Source organism: Myotis myotis, unplaced genomic scaffold (assembly GCF_014108235.1).
Source record: "Myotis myotis isolate mMyoMyo1 unplaced genomic scaffold, mMyoMyo1.p scaffold_m19_p_14, whole genome shotgun sequence".
Taxonomy (NCBI): Eukaryota; Metazoa; Chordata; class Mammalia; order Chiroptera; family Vespertilionidae; genus Myotis; species Myotis myotis.
This window is the reverse complement of record NW_023416318.1, coordinates 45,372,301-45,389,762: the sequence shown is the minus strand read 5'-3', so window position 1 is coordinate 45,389,762 and position 17,462 is coordinate 45,372,301. Positions and strand designations below refer to the sequence as shown.

General features: G+C 37.5%; 1 protein-coding gene across 9 annotated transcripts in view; it reads left to right on the top strand.

Moving 5' to 3' along the window:
• The window catches only part of NCOA1 (nuclear receptor coactivator 1), a 172,236-nt gene that overhangs the window by 36,401 nt on the left and 118,373 nt on the right, over nt 1–17,462 (top strand). For all 9 annotated transcript variants that reach the window (XR_004971916.1, XM_036335193.1, XM_036335187.1 and 6 more), the window contains exon 2: nt 8,581–8,713. The gene's annotated coding sequence lies outside the window, so the exon portion shown is untranslated. The remainder of the gene's footprint in view (nt 1–8,580; nt 8,714–17,462) is intronic.

The following is a 17,462-nucleotide window of genomic DNA, read 5'->3' as shown; positions in this document are numbered from 1 at the left end:
TAAGTGCCAGGCGGGTAATTAATCACTTTAACTACGAACAATCATGCTTAAGCTACATAATCTTTACTCCCTGGAATGGAGGTAAGAAACGCCCTAACCTTTGGAATAGAGATTGATAGGATTGGAATCAACTGGTTAAATACAGATGTAACAAGACAACAGGACACAGAACCTAGACACAGAACCTACACAGAACCTAGAGACAGAAGAACTTTGCTGGAGAGAACATGGCAAAAGATTCTGGACAGAAACTGTCCACAGAACCTAGAGACAGAACCTAGCGAGAGAACATGGCAAAAGATCCTGGACAGAAACTGGCCACAGAACCTAGAGACAGAACCTAGCGAGAGAACCTGGATAGAACATGGCAAGAGAACCTGACTAGAACCTGGTGACTGAACCTGGCTGGAGAACCTAGGGAGGGAACATGGCTACAGAACCTGGCTGGAGAACCTGGAGAACCTGGCTGGAGAACCTAGCAAGAGAACATGGACACAGAACCTGGCTGGAGATCCTAACCAGAACTTCGCTGGAGATCCTGACCAGAACTTGGCTAGAGATCCTGGTTAGGCTTCTGATCAACTGAACGCTGTCATCGGGTCATTCCTTCTTCGCCGACTCCGTCCACACCTTTGGGGACCCCTGGACCTGCTGGGGTTGGACCCCAGCATGTACCCAATGACCACAGCTTGAACAATCTGAGCAAAAATAAGTAATATAATATTGGGTTATAACCCAAGATATATGGTAAATATCCCTAAATCCATACTGATTAAAATATGTGATTGAATAAATAAGTGCCCCCACTTATTTATCTCGTACAGAGGAATTCCAGGTAATATATGCAGACACTTCCCTCCTTCAAGGAGGTGGAATTTAATTCTCTAGCCCTTGACTGTGGGCTGTACTTGGTGACTAAAAGGGAAGGATTATTTGTATAGATGGTGTTTAAGTTTACATAAGTTAAGGGCCAAGGTATTTTCAAGGGATAGAGCACTGAAGAATATTGGTGATCTCAGTTGGAGCAGTTCTAAGAGAAAGGTAGATTTGGGGCTATAAATATATATGATTCTAACTTTAACCAACCTTATAAAGTATTACATTTTTGTGTTCTTATTAGAAGAATTAATCACACATTGACAGCTACTTAATGTCTATCAAAAGCTCACTTAAAATATTTGGTATAAGAAGATAGTTTAATGAATATATATTCAGCTAGTTTCTTGTATTAAGTCTCAGCGAACAAAATATCAAGATCATGCCACTCAGTCACCCTGACATGAAAATGCCTGTACCTGTACTGAGTTCTGATTTAATGACATGCCATCTGCCTGTATAGAATCTGTCTGTAAGGAACATCATTTGAATGATGTGTATTTTCTAAAATCGTACTTGAAACTATAGTCTAGTAGTTTCATTGTTCTTTGTATAAGTGCACGAAGTTCAGATAAAAAAATTACATGTTTTCCTCTTATCAAAAAAATGAAAACTTTTAACCCTGAAAACAGACTCCAGTTTGATACTCTGTGTTTATAATATGTTGATATCATGAACTTGATATTGTCTGTGTCAGTTGCCTATTGTCATATAATAAATCGCCTCAAACTTAATGGTGTAAAACCACTTTGAGCCCTGGCTGGGCAGCTCAGTTGGTTAGAGTGTCGTCCCAATAAACATGGTCAGGGCACATCTATACTAATAATCTATACTAATAAAAGGGTATGCTAATTAGACCGGGAGACCTACCTGGAGACCTTCTGGATGTCCTTCCGGACAAAGTCATGGTGGTGGGGCTGAGGCAGAGGCGGTTAGGGGCGATCAGGCCAGGAGGGGAGGGCAGTTGGGGGTGATCAGGCTGGCGGGGGTGGGGGCAGTTGGGGGCAAGCAGGCTGGCAGGCAGGGGCAGTTGGGAGCAAGCAGGCCAGCAGAGAGAGTGGTTAGAGGCAATCAGGTAGGCAGGCAGGTGAGCGGTTAGGATCCAGTGGTCCCAAATTGTGAAGGGGATGCCCAACTGCCAGTTTAGGTCTGATCCCTGGGATTGACATCCTCCGAAGGGGTCCCGGATTGGAGAGGGTGCAGACCAGGCTGAGGGACACCCTCCCCACCCCCTGCATGAATTTTGTGCACCAGGCCACTAGTACTAGTATAAGAATGCATAAATGGGTGGAACAACAAATCAATGTTTCTCTCTTCCTCTCTTTCCTCTCGCTCTCAAATCAGTGAAATATATTTTTTAAAAACCACATTGATTTATGTTTTTATACAACTCTATGCGTCAGGAATTTGGGCAGAGAGGATTCTTCTGCTCTATGTAGCACCATCTGGGACCACTCACTCTGCTGGTAACCTGAGTGGGCTGGACAGGACAGTCTAAGAAGGCTTCAAGCACATGTCGTGACCAACATCCTGTTGGTCAAGGCAAGTCACAAGGCCAGCCAAGATTCAAGGAGCTGGTAAATAGTCCCCATTTCTTGGTGGGTGGAGTGACATGTATACACAGAGAGGGGAGGAATTGATGGTAGCCATCTTTGGAGAATAGTATCTGGCCATGCCAACTACCTCAGTATCTTTTTTTTTCCTCTTTCCGATTGCTATTTATCTCAGTACTACAACTTTAAAGTTCTCATTTTTATGTTTATAGATTCATCAATACACAGTATCACAGTAGCTATTTTTAAATTTTATATGCATAGTTTTATTGTGATGAATCTCCTTTACCTTGTATTTTAACTTGTAACCAATTCAAGTCCTTTTATAAATGAAGCAGGTTACAAATATTAAATAAAAAGTACCGTAATTTAATAGAAAAAAATTTGGAATAATGGGGGCCAAGCTGACTGCCATTCTTCTTATTGTCACTCACTATAAATTTATCTTGGATTAAGGAGCATCTTGGATTATTTAGAGTTGAAAATCCCTAAAACATTTTAGCTTAGTTATTGGGGCTATCTTCTGAGAGTTTCTTGCTTTAGCTTAGTTTCCCTGATTTGGAAGGTTTATTAATACATGTTCATATTTTTCCTCCCTGTTAAACTTTGTGGAGCACAATCTAGGAAAGGCTATCTTAATTTAAATCCAGATATTCTTTGACCCAGTAATTCCACTTCATGAGTGCACAGATATGTTTTACAGCATTGTCAATAGTGGCAAAATATTGGTAACAACATAAGAGTCCATTAATAAGAGACTGGTTAAATGAAACATGATGGTTTCATAAATATAAAATTATGAAATTATTAAAAGGAAGTATAAAGAATTTTTATAAAGAATGCTATGAGCCCTAGCTGGTTTGGCTCAGTGGATAGAGTGTCGGCCTGTGTACCAAAAGGTCTTGGGTTCGATTCCGATCAGGGACACATGTCTGGGTTGCGGGCTCGGCCCCCAGTTTGGGGTGTGCAGAGGCAGCCAATCAATGGTTCTCTCTCATCATTCTCTCTCTCCCTCTCTGAAATCGCTAAAAATATATATTTTTAAAATGTATTTTTTATTGATTTTTACAGAGAGGAAGGGAGAGGGATAGAGAGCTAGAAACATCGATGAGAGAGAAACATCGATCAGCCGCCTCCTGCGCACCTCCTACTGGGGGTGTGCCCGCAACCAAGGTACATGCCCTTGACCTGAATCGAACCCTGGACCTTTCAGTCTGTGGGCCAATGCTCTATCCACTGAGCCAAACCAGCTATGGCTAAAAATATATATTTTTAAAAAGAATGATATGAAGTAAGCTTTAAGATATATTAAGTATTTTAATATGCCACCATTTTTAAAATATATATGTAAATGCTTTTATATAAGCAGAATAAGTGTAAACACACAGTGAGGGAAGGAAGCTGGGTGATTGGGGGAAATTTCTATTCACTATAACCCTTTTGTACAGTTTACTTTTGTACCAGGTACATATATTAACTAAAAACTAACTTTTAGCCCTGGCTGGGTAGCTCAGTTGGTTAGAGCCCTGGTTGGCAAACTGCAGCTCGCGAGCCACATGCGGCTTTTTGGCCCCTTGAGTGTGGCTCTTCCTAAGCCTTAGGAGTACCCTAATTAAGTTAATAACAATGTACCTACCTATATAGTTTAAGTTTAAAAAATTTGGCTCTCAAAAGAAATTTCAATTGTACTGTTGATATTTGGCTCTGTTGACTAATGAGTTTGTTGACCACTGGGTTAGAGCATCGTCCTGATAAGCCAAGGTTTTGGGTTTGATCCTCGATCAGGGCACATATAAGAAACAACCAATGAATGCATAAATAAGTGGAACTACAAATCTTTCTCTATAAATAAGAAAAATTTAAAAATAAAAATTAACTTTAAAAAATGCTCTGATAGTTTTATTTCATTTGTTGGTTATCTTCTTGTGTAAGGCAGAACATTGGACCAAGCTCTATTCAGAGAGTAGTAGTCTAGCTTTAGGGAGCCTAAAGGAAAGATTAAACACATGTACCATGTAACTAGGCTCCTTGATATGAGTTTTTGTTTTTTGCATTGTCCAGATATTTTGCCCATTACTTTTATTCGATTGCTTATTTTCTTACAATTGTATTAAAAAGTTCTTTATACTCCAGAAACAAGTTCTTTAATAGGCATTTGTTTTGCAATTATTTTCTCCAAGTCTGTGGCTTGTCTTTACATTTTCAGAACACTGCCTTTTCAAGAGCAGAAGTTTAAAATTTTAAGTGCAAAATATACATTTTTTTCTTCATGGTTTGTGCTTTTGGTGTCATATCTAAAACTCATTGCCTAACTCAGGTTGGCAAACTACAGCCCATTCAGGCCACTGCTTGTTTTAGTACGTAAAGTTTTCATGGAATATGGCCATGACCTAATGTTTACTCATTGTCTATGCTGCTTTCATGCTACAATGACAGAGTTTTTTATTTGCAACAAGGCTGTATAGCCTACAAAGTCTGAAATGTTTACTGTCTTGCTCTTTGCAGAAAAAGTTTGCCAATTCCTGGATCCCCAAAATTTGTTCCTTTGTTTTCTTCCAGAAATTTTGCATTTTAAAATATTTAGGTGTATTTGTATAAGATAGGCCATGTAGGTTGAATTTTTTTGCTTGCTTTCTTTTTTTACCACATGGATTGTCAGTTGTTCTAGTACCAAAGTTGTAACAAAGACAATTATTTTTGCATTGATTGACCTTGATTCTTTTGTTGAAAATCAGTTGACCATAAATATGTAACTCTGTTTCTGGGCAGTATCTTCTCCATTGATTTGTATGTTTATCCTTATGCCAGAATTACAGTGTCTTGATTCTATAGCTTTATAGAAAATCTTGAGACCAGGTAGTGTAAGTTTTCCAACTTCAGTCTATTTCAAAATTGTTTTTTGAGTATTCTAGTTTCTGTGCATTTACACAAATTTTAGAATTAGCTTGTCAGTTTTTACAGAAATCCGGGTGGAAATTTAATTAGGTTTTACATTATAATTTATAAATTAACTTGGGAAGAATTGATATCTTAACGGTATTGATTGATCTTTGAAAATAGTGTCTCTCCATTTATTAAGGTCTTTGATTCCCTCTCTTCGTGTTTTGTATTTTTGAGCACACAAATCTTGCATTTATTTTGTTATATTTAGCTTAGATATTTCTTTTTTAAAAATATATTTTTATTGATTTTTAGAGAGAGAGGAAGGCAGAGGGATAGAGAGATAGAAATATCAATGAGAGAGGAACATCATCGATTGGCTGCCTCCTGCATGGCCCCCACTGGGGATCAATGCCCTGACCGGGATTGAAGTGGGGACCTCTTGGTTCCTAGGTCGATGTTCAACCACTGAGCCAAACCAGCTGGGCCTTAGGCATTTCTTTTTTGATGGCTAATATAATTGTTACTATTTTTTAAATGTCTACCATGTAGAAATAGAATTATAGTATGTTGACCTTGTATCTGCAATATCCTTAGTTCACTTGCTGCCTTTAGTGTTGGATTCTTTAGGGTGCTCTATATAGGCAATCCTTTCACTTGTGAAAGAAGACTTCTTTCTTTTCATCTTTAGGTTTTTATTTCTTTCTCTTGCATTATTATACTTGCAGTACAGTACAGTGTTGAATAGGAGTTGTGAGAGAGATGTTCTTGCCTTATTCCCAGTCTTAGAGGGAAAACATTTCGTCTTTCATGATTATGTCTGATATCAGTTATAGACTTGTAGATTCATGTGCTGTGCTGAGGACGTTCCCTTCTGTTCCTACTTTTCTGAGAGTTTTGAGTCATGAATGGCTGAGTTTTTTCTAATTTTTTTTTGCATTTATTAAAGTGATCACTTACGTTTTAGTCTGTTGATATGGTGAATTAAATTGATGGATTTTTTTTCTATTGAACTAATATCACATTCCAGGGATAATATTATTTGATTATAATACACATTGCTTTTTAAAATATTGCTGGATTTATTTTTCTAATTTTGGTTAAGATAGTTTGTGAGAATTAATATTAGGAAAACTGGTGGGCAGTTTGGAATACAATTTAGATTAGATCAGACATCATTTGGAATGAAGGCTTCAAACATCCCACAGAAAAGTGAAAATCAGACTATCTGCTATCAGAAATTTATAAGCAGAGTCATAATAAAATAAATGAAAAAGACAATGGTGGACAAATCTGGCCACCTAAAATAAAAACTATTAAAAGCCAATAATAGACTGAGAAAATGTTAAAAGTGAAAGAAATAGTATCTTCACATTATAAACAACCTACACAAATGTTAATAAAAACAAGAAGACCCCTCTCCCATCTCCCCTCCTCCCCTCCCCATGGGTCTGCGAGAGGAGGAGTGGCAAAAATTTGGAAAGACATTGTGAGTTATGGGAGAAAGACCCGATTAATGGCATATAAAAGGGATACTCGATAGCATTTAGTGTCTAACTGAATTTGAAGACCCTAATATTATATTATAGCAGGATCAGTCTACGTGTGTGTGTGTGTGTGTGTGTGTGTGTGTGTGTGTGTGTGTTTCAAAAGGTGATTGAGCCCTAACCGGTTTGGCTCAGTGGATAGAACGTCAGCCTGCGGACTGAAGGGTCCCAGGTTCGATTCCGGTCAAGGGCATGTACTGTGGCTGCAGGCACATCCCCAGTAGGGGGTGTGCAGGAGGCGGCCAGTCGATGTTTCTTTCTCATTGATGTTTCTGACTCTCTGTCCCTCTCCCTTCCTCTCTGTAAAAAAAATCAATAAAATATCTTAAAAAAAAAAAAAAAAGGTGATTGAGTTGCCCCAGGATTAGGAATTTGAGGGTGGTGACGTGGAAGAAAGAAGGTAACATACTAGGTGGACTGATAGCTTGGGTGACAACCAAGATTTTGAGACGTGATAGATAATACAGCAGCCGGAGAGATGAGAGTAGGCACAGTGCATGGAAGGTATTGAGGGTGGACCCAGATTAGAAAAAAAAATAAAGTGGGATATTGAATGACAAAGAGAAGTAGAGGGTGGGGCAGTCAGATGGTGTGAGCTTGTGGGAAGTAATGGGGTTGCTGGTGAGTTGGGTCTGGAAGTGTCACTGTGGAGAAGGTGGATCTACTGTCTTAGCCTTCACTCTAGAACTTTCAAGAGCCAGATTTAGACTGGTGGCTGAAAGGAGTGTTCAGTGATATGGTTGAGGGTGTAGAGGCGATTTGTTTTGCTATGTAAATAGGGCCTCCAGAGGTCTTTGAAGAAAAGATTAGCAGGAAGGGGAATAGTGGGGGAACACATGAGTGACTGAGAAAGCATAGAGAACATTGTGGGCATGAAAATAGGAGAGAGGGTAGTTGGCCAGAATGGTTTGTGTTTTGAACAAAGTCCAAGGGTGACAAGGGTGAGAGCACGGGTAGAATTAACTAGCAAGATTCCTGAATTGACCTGTGGTACAATGATTTTTTCTGGAGCCTGATCCACTGTGTCTTTGTGATCTAAAGGGTATAATAGTAACCCTGGGTGGTAAAGCCTAAAGCAGTTGAACTTTAATGAAAGCAGGTAGGGCTTACGTTTCTTAAGCATTCTCTTATATCTACAAATCCCCCACTGTTTGGCATTAGCTTTGAGGCAGAGTGGGAAGACACAGCACTACCATTAGTTCAGTGAAATCCAATTTGTCTTATCCCACGGACAATGACCTGGGAATGAATAGTAGCCATCATATTGGGTGCTTCCTTATCATAGAGGTGATCTTCTGCTGGAAACCCTGTTTCTTCCTACTTTTCCATTTTACCTAAAACTGGTTACTGAGGCTACTGTTGCTGGGATGATGTCAGCAACTCTGATGAGTGAGCTGATAGTCACCAGCCCCTTGTCTCCTTGGAGTACCAGTGCAAAGCATATACCAATTTGCTGCATACCTTCTTTGGGGATCTGACTGCTTTAAAGCTAGTAACTAATTACCTCTTATCAACTTTCTTTCTTTTTTCCACCTTTAATCTTTAATTTCAATTTTTAAAATCTTTAGGAGGGAGAAGAATGGGCTTTGACATTTCTTTAACAATGAAAGCATCTGTATAAGGATCTTTGTTTGCTTGTAGGAAAACAATGATGTGTTACAATATCTAAATTTAACCTGTAATATTTTTAGTAGACTAATTGTGTCTTCTTTCTCCTACTTTAGAGCTATCCACACTAATGGAAATGTAACTGGAACCGACTAATGAGAAAATCAAGGACCATCAGGCAAGATTGTGCAGTAGAAATTTTTGCTTCCAAATGAAGACACCAACATTTAGAAATTTCTACTTTCTAAGGTATTTGAGGTATAATTTTATTTTAATTTGACTCCTTAGCAGTCGTTTTATAATGTTGGTTTTTATATAAATATTTCAGAAGTTTAAATTTTTATGTTGGAATGGCTATTGGAGAGTTTACCCCTCTCCCCAGCTCACTTTTCCCCAAAACCGAGAAAAGATCCAGATTTTAAAAGGAGGTAATCTTTATAATTAGGAAAGTGTGTCCATTATATGAAATTAAGGTACATACCGTGTGCAGATTAAAACTATGTTAGAAGAACTGAAATAAATAAATGCCAGTTTAATAATTATTTTATTTATGGCATGACCCTCTGAGATGAGCAACTGAATTCAGCACTCTGATAGAGCCTGCTCACATGATACAAGAGATCTTAGTGATTGTCCCTTAGTTTGGTTTGGAAACCTTCCTCTCCTATTCTTCTCATTTGTTGTTAAGGATTCTCTATTCACCAAGAAGTGTCACTTTTACTCCTTATAGACTGTGCCTGTAGGGCTTTTGGGATTTGATGGGTTAGTTTCACTTGCACCAGAAAACCGAGATATGTAAAGAATCAAGTGATACTTCCAAATTATGGGGTGGGTCCCCACTCTGAAGGCTACATAAAATAACTGAAAACAATCAAAGGAAACATCATGTTAGTGGAAAACAAACACAGTGCTTCCTATTTTTCTAAAATACATATAAATTCCAAACAGGGTAGTTAGGTGTTCATGTAAAAAACAAATATTTTTTTAAATTATCTTTTTCCAAATATGCAGAAGGTATGGAAAGATAATTATTTTAGGGGATAGGTCCAAGTTGGTTGGTTCTTTGCATACATTATAGAGGTTTATAAATTAATCATGCTGGAATATAGAAAAGATAAAAATATGACAAAAATTTATCACTTATTACTTGGATTTATTTATTTCATTTTGTTCTGTTTTGGAAGAACATATAAAGTAGTAAATTCTAAAGTAATAAAAATCCATGATATTGAAAAATTCTAAGACTGCTGCAGTTTAAAAAAATGGATTACCTTCTAGAAAGGGATGGTATAATTTGAGTAATTTTTGCCAAAGAAAGGTTACCTCAAATCAAATAGCAGATAAACAAGAGTTAGCTTACTTTGATGAGAGGTTTTAGAACTCTGGCAGCTAGTAGATGTATCTATTCTAAATTTCTTTTGTCATTTTCTAAAATTTCTGGATGTCATTTCGAATCAAATGGTAATGATGATTACATATATAATTTGTCTTATTATCAGAATCATTTCTCTTAATTTTTGAAATGTCTTTCCTTCTTACTTTCATTTAACAACATTAGTAGAATGTCTAAGCTTTGCAAAGAATGATTTTAGATATGTGGAAGAATATAAATTATTCTATAACTTTATTATGAATGAAATTGAAAACATCTTTCATTCAGAACACTTACTCTGGGGCTAGGGAGGCTAAATACACTAATCTGAACACCATTTAAAAGCAATTATAAAATGAACACATAAAATCATAATTTAGAACCCCTTTCTGAGTAATATAGTTAAGTTCTGTATTCAGATCTCAACAAAAGTTAAGATTAGGGAGTAGGAAGTTTGATCAGGTGAATTTACTGACTAATTGGTCTACTTAATGATTCTACTAGAGGCCCGGTGCATGAAATTCATGCACTCGGGGGAGTCCCTCAGCCCAGCCTGCGCCCTCTCGCAGTCTGGGAGCCCTCAGGGGATGTCCGACTGCTGGCTTAGGCCTGCTCCTTAGTGCTGCTGCAGATGCGGGAGAGGCTCCCGCCACTGCTGCTGCGCTCACTAGCCGTGAGCCTGGCTTCTGACTGAGCAGTGCTCCCGCTGTGGGAGTGCACTGACCACCAGGGTCAGCTCCTGCATTGAGCGTCTGCCCCCTGGTAGTCAGTGTGCATCATAGCAACCAGTTGTTCTGCCATTTGGTCGATTTGCATATTAGCCTTTTATTATATAGGATTTGTAAAACTGCCACATAGCCAAATTAGGTTGCTTAAATCTTTAATTAGGGATTTCTAATTCATCAATTTCTTCTCTCTCTTCACTCATTTGCAAGCTTTCACAGAGTGATATCCCTATTAATATTTGTCATTTTTCCTTTTGAAAGTGAAGAAAAGTGAAAATTTTGCAATCATGTGCTCAGGAATTTTATATAATACATTTTGACAATATTTTCTTGTAAATTTTTTGAGAGGTCTTTAGATTTTGAGAGTGTGGGGGTTTTTTGGAGGGGGGGGGGCAGGTATGAAAACAAAACAAAATCAGTACATAATTTAGGGCCAGGAACATTTGTAAGTTATGTCTTGAAATATCGTTTACATTAAGTTAAAGTGGTACCTTTTAGAAATATTTTATTTGGATTCAAGAAAATCTTTGAAAACAAATTTCAACAAGGTGTACTAAGGAAATAGGTATTCTCTTGCCATAGTTTTCTCTGTGGTAGAGCACACATTTCGGTTTTTCTATTTTCGTGCTACCCTGGGGAATTGAATTATTACTATTTCTGCCTTAGTTTCCTTTTCTATGATAGTAATTATTTTTTAGACTTGTGATAAAAAGAATGTAATAAGTATAATTACATAAAATAATGCTTTTCAGTGTGAAATTAAAGAATGTTGCTGAAGACAGAAGACCACACTGCTGAAGTGTCAGCCACAGTTATTTTTCTCATAGCAACAAACAGGTCAACTCGCACTACTGCTCAGAAGCTTGTAAAACCAGTTTCAAAGTTAATGACAAATATTATGCTTGGAGAGAAAGTAAAATGAGCTTTTGGCCAAAATTCCCTTATCAAAGGCATATCATCTGGAAAAGCAATTATTGTCATGTGTGCAGGCTAGCAGAATTTTTGTTTTTCAGTGTGATGAAAGCACTGATGTGCAGAGGACATACTAAGACTTCATATAGATGTGTAACTGTTACCACTGAGAAATGCACACTACTGCCGAAGAGTATTTTGTCATTGCTTTGTTTTGTTGTCGGTAGTGGTTGATTGTTTTTTTTAAGCCATTGTTGCCTGGAAAAGTTGCATTATTTCCTCTGATCCAAGCCCAGTCACTTAAACTGCAGGAAAGAAATTGCACCAGGATATCAATTCTATGAGTAAAAGAAATTGTACCAGGATATCAATTCATACCCCTCTTTTATCAGAGAGAAGAGCTGGCAATTCTGATGTGGTGTGATTTCTCATTGTGATTTAATGTTGAAGAAAAAAGTAAAAATTGTGGAAGCAAGCAATTTTTGGCCATTAAAGCCATGTTTTGTGAAGGAATGGTCAGCAGGTACATATAGGATCCTGCTTTTCCACAGTGACGTTTGCTAGCCGTGTAGTATGACAGGGCTTACATGTTTGTTAATTAGTTTTCTAGCAAAATAAGTATTTATTATTGATAATTCCATGTTTCTTATCTCAGAGGGGCATGACTTAGTAAATACATTTAGTATTTCAAATAGAACTTAATTCATATTCACAGTATCATGAGTTTTAATGTTAAGGATGAGGAATGAGGATTCTATAAAAAGTCTGAATTATGGTACAAAATGATTCAGTTTCTAAGAGTTTGATAATTTCCCAATACTTGATGAGCTTATTAATTTATCAAAGAAAAACTGCATTTTTATTGTACATCTTTAAAAAACATATCCAAATTTTGAAATGGAACACTAAGAAATACTTTCCAGAGCAAAAATGCCAGCTGAGAATAGATTAGGAATCTTTTTGAGCCAGTCTCTCAAAATTGAAGCATTCAACATTGAATTTTAAGTGGGATATGTTTTTTGAGGGCCAGTCAATGAAATGCTAAAAGTAGACTTCTGTGAGAAATACTGCTACAATTCTGGGTCCATGTTTTGTTATAAAACCCAGAATGTATAACACATTTGATTTATAATTAAGAGTTAGGAATTTTTAATTTAGTAGATATAAAGATAAGAAAGAAACTATTTATATGGGAATGTGACTTATGACTAAAGCTTATTCTATTTCTGGGGCCTTGAACACCTTGTAAGGAAGTTATCAAACTGTAATAAGGCATGGCAAAATAACTAAGGTGCTTAACTGCATGGACTGTGGCTGGCCAAAGATGAGCATCAGCAAGTTTAATAACTACAGTATAATCAGTCATATAACATATGTTTAAATCTGTAAGTTCATAATGACACTTTAAAACAACTCATTAGTTTTCTTTGGAGTATGCTAAGGAACTAACTATACTTGAAGGGAAGGAAGTTTCTTTTTTTCAGGAGTATTCTAGTTAACAAATGAAGAAGGAGTGAAACATAGAACATCACCGCTTTCTAAAAATACGTTGTTTTTTTTTTTATTTCTGAGAGGAAGAGAGAGGGAGAGAGAAAGATAGAAACTCAATACTGAGAGAGAATCATAGATTGGCTGCCTGCTGCATGCTCCCTACTGGGGCATGGAGCCTGGGTATGTGACCTGATCAGATGCAACCATGACTTCCTGGTTCATAGGTCGATGCTCAACCACTGAACCACGCCAGCTGAGCAAAACATCACTGTTTTGTAATGAATTCCTGGACCCAAGCAAAGATCATCAGTGGTTGCTTACATCGCAGAAAGACAACCAGGCATTAGGTTTCTCTTAATGAAAATTCACAACATCATTTAGGAGGTATTCTTGCCAAAAAATTGAACTGAATCAGATCAAGCCTCTAGTTCTAACTTCTTGTTTACAGGAAACATAGAAGACAGGGAAACAAATGAAATGATAACCATTGGGGATGCAGTCAGCAAAATCTAGGCTTTGGGGAAGTTCTTGGGACACACAACTTGGCTTTTACAACAAATTAATTACAGGAAGAAAAAAAGAAATGAAGGAGGAAATTTGAGATTAATAGTAATGTTTGGACTATATTTGGGCCCAGATTTTAATAAATAAATATTTATGAAATAATTAGGAAAATTTTAACACTTGACTGGATACTTGATATTAAGAAATTGTTATAGCAGTATGTGGTTATATGAAAAAAGTGTCATCTTTTAGAAATATATACTGAAAGGTTGATGGATGCAAGCATATGTCTGGGATCTGCTTCATTATTTTATAGAATAGAGGGGAGGCAGTGGATGGGATGATACAAGATTGACCATAAGCTAGGCAGTTGTGGTGTTGGAGGTGATGGTAATGCTATAATTCTTGTTTTTATTCTCTAAGCTGTTTTGAAAGTTTCCATAAGAAAGAGGTCTAGCCGGGACCGGTTTGGCTCAGTGGATAGAGCGTCGGCCTGCGGACTGAAAGGTCCCAGGTTCGATTCCGGCCAAGGGCATGTACCTTGGTTGCGGGCACATCCCCAGTGGGGGGTGTGCAGGAGGCGGCTGATCGATGTTTCTCTCTCATCGATGTTTCTAACTCTCTGTCTCTCTCCTTTCATCTCTGTAAGAAATCAATAAAATATATTAAAAAAAAAAAAAAAAGAAAGAAAGAGGTCTAGAAATTTACATTTTCTCTTTGTTGGCTTATAAGAACACAATTGAATTATGTTTATTTAGCAATCCTGCTGATATATTTCTAATAATTTCCTTAATCTATTGGGTTTTTTATGTAGAAAATCATATTGCCTACAAAGGACAGACTGACTCTATTCTGTAGTGCTTACTATTTCAGGCATTCTAGCCCTGGAGTCTGTCTTTGCTAGGTTTTGTATCTCTCCTTAAAACATTTTTTAAAAAATCCCTCCACTCTAATCCTTACACCTTTTATTTCTTTTGTTTGTCTTAATGTACTGGCTAGAAGTTAAACTTTTAAATACCAGTTTTCATTTGTAATTTTGATTTTGGAAGTTATCTTAATACTTAGGTAATCCAGAGTCCAGTTGAGTTCACTCCTTTACAAACACAATGTAGTCACTCAGAGACTAAGAGTTAACTTAGTGTGTAGCCAGGAACCAAAGAATAAAGTGCATTGTAACAGCTTCTAGTGTGTGTTTCTTTTAAATTATATATACCTCCTGATCTGCAGGCAGTCTATTTATGACTCATTTTACTTTCAATTACTTGTTGATTTTATTGGTCCTATTTGCTGAATTTGTGACTCTTATATAAAATTACTCCTTCTTTTCCCCAACCCCACACCTGTTATGTAACTACTTCCCCCTGACTTTACATAGGTTACATGAGATAAAATTAGACAGGGCATTTAACACACTGTTTATCACATAAGATGTATCTAGTAAATACATCTCTTGGTTTAAAAGACAGCTAACTCATAATTTTGTTTTTAAATTATTTTTTAATTAATTTTTAAAATGGGGAGGAAAAAATATGGCTTAGTTACTTCAAGAAGTGCTAGGCCTGGGACAGGTGAGAAAATCTGTTGATAATGTCTTACGATGGTTTAATGAGTAGTCTCTCTGTTCTCTGCAATGAACTTTTTTTTTTTTTATAATAGTCTCTGAGTTTGAGAAAGATTACTGAGAGAGTTGGTTACCAAAAGAATACTTGCCTATTAAGAGATGGAGTGGGAACAATTTAGGGAAAATGTGACTTGTCCCAACTATGTATGTGTGTTTTTTAAAATTTCTCTTTGGCCAGCTAATAGCTACGTTTCGTGAAAGGAGGCTTATATGCTCTAATAAGGACATTTTTTTTTTGTTTATTTCACTCTCAAAAGAAAGAGCTGGGTTACAGTTACAGACCTCCTTTCCTGAAGGTTATGGAAGGTGACCGTCTGAAGATCTGGTATAACTAGTTAAAAGTTGTGTTTTCAGTACTTCTCCACCCACCTCCCTCCAACCCAGGTTCACCCGTTATTTTGTATAGCAATAAACTGAAGCAGCCTTTTTAAAAATAAAATACATCTTTAATGGTGTTTTTGAAAATATTATTGTTAGTTGGAATCTGAAAATTGTAGAAGTTCAAGAGGTTTTTCATTTTCCAAATGACAGTTATAATTATTGAGTGGCATAGTTATTGAAATTGAATAACCAATTATTTGTGTTAAAGAAAGGGTTTGCTTTTACTGGCTATAGTTTATTGGTAAGAGATAAAATATATTTCTGAATAAAAACTACATGAGTATGACAGAAATTCACTCTCCTATCTTATCATGAAAGCTTTGAGTAGAAAGATGAAATGCACTAGTCCCCCCTTTTTTTAAAATATATTTAATTGATTTTTTACAGAGAAGAAGAGAGAGGGATAGAGAGTTAGAAACATCGATGAGAGAGAAACATCCATCAGCTGCCTCCTGCACACCCCCTACCGGGGATGTGCCCGCAACCAAGGTACATGCCCTTGACCAGAACCGAACCTGGGACCCTTCAGTCCGCAGGCCAACGCTCTATCCACTGAGCCAAACCAGTCAGGGCTGCACTAGTCCCCTCTTATTCACAGTTTGGCTTTCTGTGGTTTCAGTTACCCCTGGTCAAATGTGGCCCAAAAATATTAAATGGAAAATTCCAGACATAAACAACTCATAGTTTTAAATTGCACGCCCTTCTGAGTAGCATAATGAAATGTTGGGCCGTCCTGTTCCATTCCACCTAAGGCATGAATTATCTCTTTGTCCAGCTAATTTCTTACTGTGCCTAATTTGTAACTTTATCATAGGGATGTATGTATAGGAAAATGAGTAGTACAGTGAGGTATCAAATGTAGGAAAACGCATAGTATATAGAGATTTTGGGGCACCATGAACTGCACCCATATCAGACATCAAGCTTAATGGATAAAATGTTGTGTGTGTTCTGACTGCTCCACCAACCGATCATTCCCTCATTTCTCTTCCTCCCCGTGGGCCTTTAAATTATGTTGTTCTAAGTTGTGGCATTCAGTTAACATTTTTGAAATCACCTTGATGATTTTTTAAGACTTGCCTTGTTTTAAGGAAGCTTTGTTAGGATGATTCCAGAGCAGCCTTTTTTCCTAGAGCTAATTTAGAGTTGAAGCCCTCTGATGAGTTTATTTAATGTCTCATGTGTTACAAGGCCTTCACTCTATTTGATAGGAATACAAACTATTCCTAACCTTGTCTGAGTTTTAGGAATCCTTTGACTTATTTTTTTTCTAGTAGTTTCCTTTCTCCAACCTTAGGTATTTTCCTCTCAACACATGACAGATCAGTACCTGCCAGTGGCTGGAGGGGCCGTCTCTGTAGATCTCCAGAGCCCTATCGCTGAATGCAGTTCCCTTCTCTCTGGCTTGCATTTCCACAAATTCTGGATGCCTTAGCCTCCCTGAACATGAGTCTCTGTTTCCTCAATTTTCTGAGACTGCCAGACTCTGTTGAAGTTCCCCCTCTCTACCTTGCATACTGTCAACTGCTTCAAGGGTATGATGTGGGACATTTGTAGACCTCACCTCATTCCCCCCCTTTTCTTAGGAATCTCACTCCTGCTTTGACTGTTGTCCAATTTGTGAAAACTTGCTGGGGTCCAACCCCAGCAGGTCCAGGGGTCCCCAAAGTTGTGGACAGAGTCGGGGAAGAAGGAATGACACGGAGACAGCGTTCAGTTGATCAGCAGCCTAGCCAGGATCTCTAGCCAGGAACTCCAGCCAAGTTCTGGTGTTTATTGTCTTGTTACATCTGTATTTATACCAGTTGATTTTAATCCTGTCAATCTCTATTGCAAAGGTTAGGGCGTTTCTTATCTCCATTCCAGGGAGTAAAGATTATGTAGCTTAAGCGCGATTGTTTGTAGTTAAAATGATTAACTACCCGCCTGGCACTTAGTTAAGGGGTTTTATCCCCTCCCTAGCTTCAGGGGAAAATCCCTACCTGGGGAAAC